Source organism: Arachis hypogaea, chromosome 4 (assembly GCF_003086295.3).
Source record: "Arachis hypogaea cultivar Tifrunner chromosome 4, arahy.Tifrunner.gnm2.J5K5, whole genome shotgun sequence".
NCBI lineage: Eukaryota > Viridiplantae > Streptophyta > Magnoliopsida > Fabales > Fabaceae > Arachis > Arachis hypogaea.
Window position 1 is genome coordinate 24859516 of NC_092039.1, and position 6653 is coordinate 24866168.

A 6653-nucleotide genomic window follows, 5' to 3' on the forward strand; every position below is an offset into this window, starting at 1 on the left:
TGGCATTGTTTTTAGGTAGTTTTTAGTAAGTTCAAGCTACTTTTAGGGATGTTTTCATTAGTTTTTATGTTAAATTCACATTTCTAGACTTTACTATGAGTTTGTGTGTTTTTCTGTGATTTCAGGTAATTTCTGGCTGAAATTGAGGGACTTAAGCAAAACTCTGAAAAAGGCTGACAAAAGGACTGCTGATGCTGTTGGAATCTGACCTCCCTGCACTCGAAATAGATTTTCTGGAGCTACAGAACTCCAATTGGTGCGCTCTTAACGGCGTTGGAAAGTAGACATCCAGAGCTTTCCAGCAATATGTAATAGTTCATACTTTATTCGGAAATTGACGACGTAACTTGGCGTTGAACGCCAAGTACATGCTGCTGTCTGGAGTTAAACGCCAGAAACACGTCATGATCCGGAGTTGAACGCCCAAAATACGCTATAACTTGGAGTTCAACTCCAATAAAAGCCTCAGCTCGTGGATAGATCAAGCTCAACCCAAACATACACCAAATGGGCCCAGAAGTGGATTTATGCATCAATTACTTACTCATGTAAACCCTAGTAGCTAGTCTAGTATAAATAGGATAAGTTACTATTGTATTAGACATCTTTTGATAGTTTAATCTTTGACTGTTCTAGTCTTTGATCATTCGGTCTTTTGACCATTCCGTCTTTTGATCACCTTCATGGGGGCTGGCCATTCGGCCATGCCTGAACCTTTCACTTATGTATTTTCAACGGTGGAGTTTCTACACACCATAGATTAAGGGTGTGGAGCTCTGCTGTACCTCAAGTTTCAATACAGTTACTATTATTTTCTATTCAATTCTCTTTTATTCCTATTCCAAGATATACGTTGCACTTCAACTTGATGAATGTGATGATCCGTGACACTCATCATCATTCTCACCTATGAACGCACGTGACTGACAACCACTTCCGTTCTACCTTAGGCCGGACGCATATCTCTTAGATTCTCCAATAGAATCTTCGTGGTATAAGCTAGATAGATGGTGGCATTCATGGGAATCCAGAAAGCCTAACCTTGTTTGTGGTATTCCGAGTAGGATTCCGGGAATCTGGAAAGTCTAACCTTGTCTGTGGTATTCCGAGTAAGATTCCGGTATTGAATGACTGTGACGAGCTTCAAACTCCTGAAGGCTGGGCATTAGTGACAGACGCAAAAGAATCAATGGATTCTATTCCAACCTGATTGAGAACCGACAGATGATTAGTCGTGCTGTGACAGAGTATTTGGACCATTTTTACTGAGAGGATGGGATGTAGCCATTGTCAAGGGTGATGCCTCCAGACGATTAGCCATGCAGTGACAGCGCATAGGACCATTTTCCCGAGAGGATGAAAAGTAGCCATTGACGAAGGTGGTGCCCTACATACAGCTTGCCATAGAAAGGAGTAAGAAGAATTGGATGAATGTAATAAGAAAGTAGAGATTCAAGAGGAGCACAGCACCTCCACATGCCTATCTGAAATTCCCACTATTGATTTACATAAGTATTTCTATCCCTTTATTTTATTTATCTTTATTTTCTATTTATTCCATTAATCAAATTTAAACCAATAATCCAATTATACTTGAATCCACCTGACTGAGATTTACAAGGTGACCATAGCTTGCTTCATACCAACAATCTCTGTGGGATCGACCCTTACTCACGTAAGGTATTACTTGGATGACCCAGTACACTTGCTGGTTAAGTTGAACGTAGTTGTGATCACATATGCCAAAGAGCCATTAAATAAATCTCATGCAAATACAAAGAGGGCAATCACAATTTCGTCCACCACCTATTTTGAGATTGTTCCTTTGTTGACCGGAGCTGTTCCACTTTTAGTTGAGCACGTTTGAGCCTTAAGTTGTTTTTAACCTCTTTAGCTCTTATTGTTTCCTCAAGGCCGTGCTTGCTTTGTGGTGCGCGAAATTGTGAACAATACTTTTTCACAACTCTCATAATCCCCGGTCATGAACCCCAAAAACTTGGTAGCTCAATACCATGGCATTACACAACTTCGCACAACTAACCAGCAAGTGCACTGGGTCGTCCAAGTAATAAACCTTACGCGAGTAAGGGTCGATCCCACGGAGATTGTTAGTATTGAAGCAAGCTATGGTCATCTTGTAAATCTTAGTCAGGCAAACTCAAATGTATATGATGATGAATGAAAATAACACAAAGGTAAAGATAGAGATACTTATGTAATTCATTGGTAGGAACTTCAGATAAGCGCATGAAGATGCCTTCCCTTCCGTCTCTCTGCTTTCCTACTGTCTTCATCCAATCCTTCTTACTCCTTTCCATGGCAAGCTTAAGCAAGGGTTTCATCGTTGTCAGTGGCTACCTCCCATCCTCTCAGTGAAAGCGATTGCATATGCTCTGTCACAGCATAGCGGAATTCATCTGTCGGTTCTCAATCAGGCCGGAATAGAATCCAGTGATTCTTTTGCGTCTGTCACTAACGCCCCGCCCTCAGGAGTTTGAAGCACGTCACAGTCATTCAATCATTGAATCCTACTCAGAATACCACAGACAAGGTTAGACCTTCCGGATTCTCTTGAATGCCGCCATCAGTTCTCGCCTATACCACGAAGACTCTGATCTCACGGAATGGTTGGCTCGTTTGTCAGACGAGCACTCGGTTGTCAGGCGATCAACCATGCATCGTGCAATCAGGAATCCAAGAGATATTCACTAGGGCCTTGATCGCTTGTAGAACAAGAGTGGTTGTCAGTCACCTTGTTCATGGGTGAGAATGATGATGAGTGTCACGGATCATCACATTCATCAAGTTGAAGAACAAGTGATATCTTGGATAAAGAACAAGCGGAATTGAATGGAAGAACAATAGTAATTGCATTAATACTCGAGGTACAGCAGAGCTCCACACCTTAATCTATGGTGTGTAGAAACTCCACCGTTGAAAATACATAAGCATGAGGTCTAGGCATGGCCGAATGGCCAGCCTCCCAATGATCTAAGAACTAAAATGTCCAAAGATGATCTAGAGATCTAAAGTGATCAAAAGATTTAAAGATGAAAATACAATAGTAAAAGGTCCTACTTATAGAAAACTAGTAGCCTAGGGTGTACAGAAATGAGTAAATGACATAAAAATCCACTTCCGGGCCCACTTGGTGTGTGCTTGGGCTGAGCAATGAAGCATTTTCGTGTAGAGACTCTTCTTGGAGTTAAACGCCAGCTTTTATGCCAGTTTGGGCGTTTAACTCCCATTTGGGTGCCAGTTCCGGCGTTTAACGCTGGAATTTCTGAGGCTGATTTGCCACGCCGGTTTGGGCCATCAAATCTTGGGCAAAGTATGGACTATCATATATTGCTGGAAAGCCCAGGATGTCTACTTTCCAACGCCATTGAGAGCGCGCCAATTGGGCTTCTGTAGCTCCAGAAAATCCACTTCGAGTGCAGGGAGGTCAGAATCCAACAGCATCTGCAGTCCTTTTTAGTCTCTGAATCAGATTTTTGCTCAGGTCCCTCAATTTCAGCCAGAAAATACCTGAAATCACAGAAAAACACACAAACTCATAGTAAAGTCCAGAAAAGTGAATTTTAACTAAAAACTAATAAAAATATACTAAAAACTAACTAGATCATACTAAAAACATACTAAAAACAATGCCAAAAAGCATACAAATTATCCGCTCATCACAACACCAAACTTAAATTGTTGCTTGTCCTCAAGCAACTGAAAATCAAATAAGATAAAAAGAAGAGAATATGCAATGAATTCCAAAAACATCTATGAAGATCAGTATTAATTAGATGAGCGGGGCTTTTAGCTTTTTGCCTCTGAATAGTTTTGGCATCTCACTCTATCCTTTGAAATTCAGAATGGTTGGCTTCTTTAGGAACTTAGAATCCAGATAGTGTTAATGATTCTCCTAGTAAAGTATGATGATTCTTGAACAAAGCTACTTATTGAGTCTTGGCTGTGGCCCAAAGCACTCTGTCTTCCAGTATTACCACCGGATACATACATGCCACAGACACATAATTGGGTGAACCTTTTCAGATTGTGACTCAGCTTTGCCAAAGTCCCCAATTAGAGGTGTCCAGGGTTCTTAAGCACACTCTTATTTGCCTTGGATCACAACTCTTATTCCTATTTTTTTTTTCGTTTTTTTTCTTTTTCTCTTTTTTTTTGATTTTTTTTTTTGAATAGAAATGCTTTTTTTTTCTTGCTTCAAGAATCATTTTTATGATTTTTCAGATCCTCAGTAACATGTCTCCTTTTTCATCATTCTTTCAAGAGCCAACATTCATGAACCACAAATTCAAGATACATATGCACTGTTTAAGCATACATTCAGAGAACAAAAATATTGCCACCACATCAAAATAATTAACTGTTATAAAATTCAAAATTCATGCAATTCTTCCTTTTTCAATTAAGCACATTTTTATTCAAGAAAGGTGATGGATTCATAGGACATTCATAACTTTAAGGCATAGACACTAAGACACTAATGATCACAAGACACAAACATGGATAAACATAAGCATAAAATTCGAAAAACAGAAGAATAAAGAACAAGGAAATCAAGGAACGGGTCCACCTTGAGAGAAGCTCTTCATGCTTCCTCTCTATGATGACAGAGGGATATCCTTGGGCCTTAAACACCAAGGATTCTTCATTCACTTGAATGATCAACTCTCCTCTATCAACATCAATCACAGCCTTTGCTGTGGCTAGGAAGGGTCTGCCAAGGATGATGGATTCATCCATGCTCTTCCCAGTCTCTAGGACTATGAAATCAGTAGGGATGTAATGGTCTTCAACTTTAACCAGAACATCCTCTACAAGTCCATGGGCTTGTTTTCTTGAGTTGTCTGCCATCTCTAGTGAGATTTTTGCAGCTTGCACCTCAGAGATCCCTAGCTTCTCCATTACAGAGAGAGGCATGAGGTTAACACTTGACCCTAAGTCACACAAGGCCTTCTTGAAGGTCATGGTGCCTATGGTACAAGGTATAGAAAACTTCCCAGGATCCTGCCTCTTTTGAGGCAGTTTCTGCCTAGACAAGTCATTCAGTTCTTTGGTGAGCAAAGGGGATTCATCCTCCCAAGTCTCATTTCCAAATAACTTGTCATTTAGCTTCATGATTGCTCCAAGGTATTTAGCAACTTGCTCCTCAGTGACATACTCATCCTCTTCAGAGGAAGAATACTCATCAAAGCTCATGAATGGCAGAAGTAAGTCCAATGGAATCTCTATGGTCTCAGTTTGAGCCTCAGATTCCTATGGTTCCTCATTGGGGAACTCATTGGGGGCCAGTGGACGTCCAGTGAGGTCTTCCTCAGTGGCGTTCACTGCCTCTTCTTCCTCCCAGAATTCGGCCATGTTGATGGCCTTGCACTCTCCTTTTGGATTTTCTTCTGTATTGCTTGGGAGAGTACTAGGAGGGAGTTCAGTAATTTTCTTGCTCAGCTGACCCACTTGTCCTTCCAAATTCCTAATGGAGGACCTAGTTTCAGTCATGAAACTTTGAGTGGTTTTGATCAGATCAGAGACCATGGTTGCTAAGTCAGAGGTATTCTGCTTAGAACTCTCTGTCTGTTGTTGAGAAGATGATGGAAAAGGTTTGCTATTGCTAAACCTGTTTCTTCCACCATTATTGTTATTGAAACCTTGTTGAGGTCTCTGTTGATCCTTCCATGAAAGATTTGGATGATTCCTCCATGAAGGATTGTAGGTGTTTCCATAGGGTTCTCCCATGTAATTCACCTCTTCTATTGAAGGGTTCTCAGGATCATAAGCTTCTTCCTCAGATGAAGCTTCTTTAGTACTGCTTGGTGCATTTTGCATTCCAGACAGACTTTGAGAAATCATATTGACTTGTTGAGTCAATATTTTGTTCTGAGCCAATATGGCATTCAGAGTGTCAATCTCAAGAACTCCTTTCTTCTGACTAGTCCCATTGTTCACAGGATTCCTTTCAGAAGTGTACATGAATTGGTTATTTGCAACCATTTCAATCAGTTCTTGAGCTTCAGTAGGCGTCTTCTTCAGATGAAGAGATCCTCCAGAAGAGCTATCCAAAGACATCTTGGACAGTTCAGAGAGACCATCATAGAAAATACCTATGATGCTCCATTCAGAAAGCATATCAGTGGGACACTTTCTGATTAATTGTTTGTATCTTTCCCAAGCTTCATAGAGGGATTCTCCTTCCTTCTGTCTGAAGGTTTGGACTTCCACTCTAAGCTTACTCAATTTTTGAGGTGGAAAGAACTTTGCCAAGAAGGCATTGACTAGCTTTTCCCAAGAGTCCAGGCTTTCTTTAGGTTGAGAGTCCAACCATGCTCTAGCTCTGTCTCTTACAGCAAAAGGGAATAGCATCAGTCTGTAGACCTCAGGGTCAACCCCATTAGTCTTGACAGTGTCACAGATTTGCAAGAATTCAGCTAAAAACTGATGAGGATCTTCCAATGGAAGTCCATGGAACTTGCAATTCTGTTGCATTAGAGAAATTAATTGAGGCTTAAGCTCAAAGTTGTTTGCTCCAATGGCAGGGATAGAGATGCTTCTCCCATAGAAATCGGGAGTAGGTGCAGTAAAGTCACCCAGCACCTTCCTTGCATTGTTGGCATTGTTGTTTTCAGCTGCCATGTGTTCTTCTT

At 40.8% G+C, this 6653-nt stretch overlaps 1 non-coding gene across 1 annotated transcript; it reads left to right on the forward strand.

Annotated features, from left to right (window-relative positions):
• The first annotated feature begins 6132 nt into the window (after window positions 1–6132).
• Window positions 6133–6240, forward strand: LOC112798815 (small nucleolar RNA R71). The gene has a single exon (XR_003200412.1). It is a non-coding gene; the product is annotated as a small nucleolar RNA R71 (small nucleolar RNA).
• The last annotated feature ends 413 nt before the right edge of the window (window positions 6241–6653 follow it).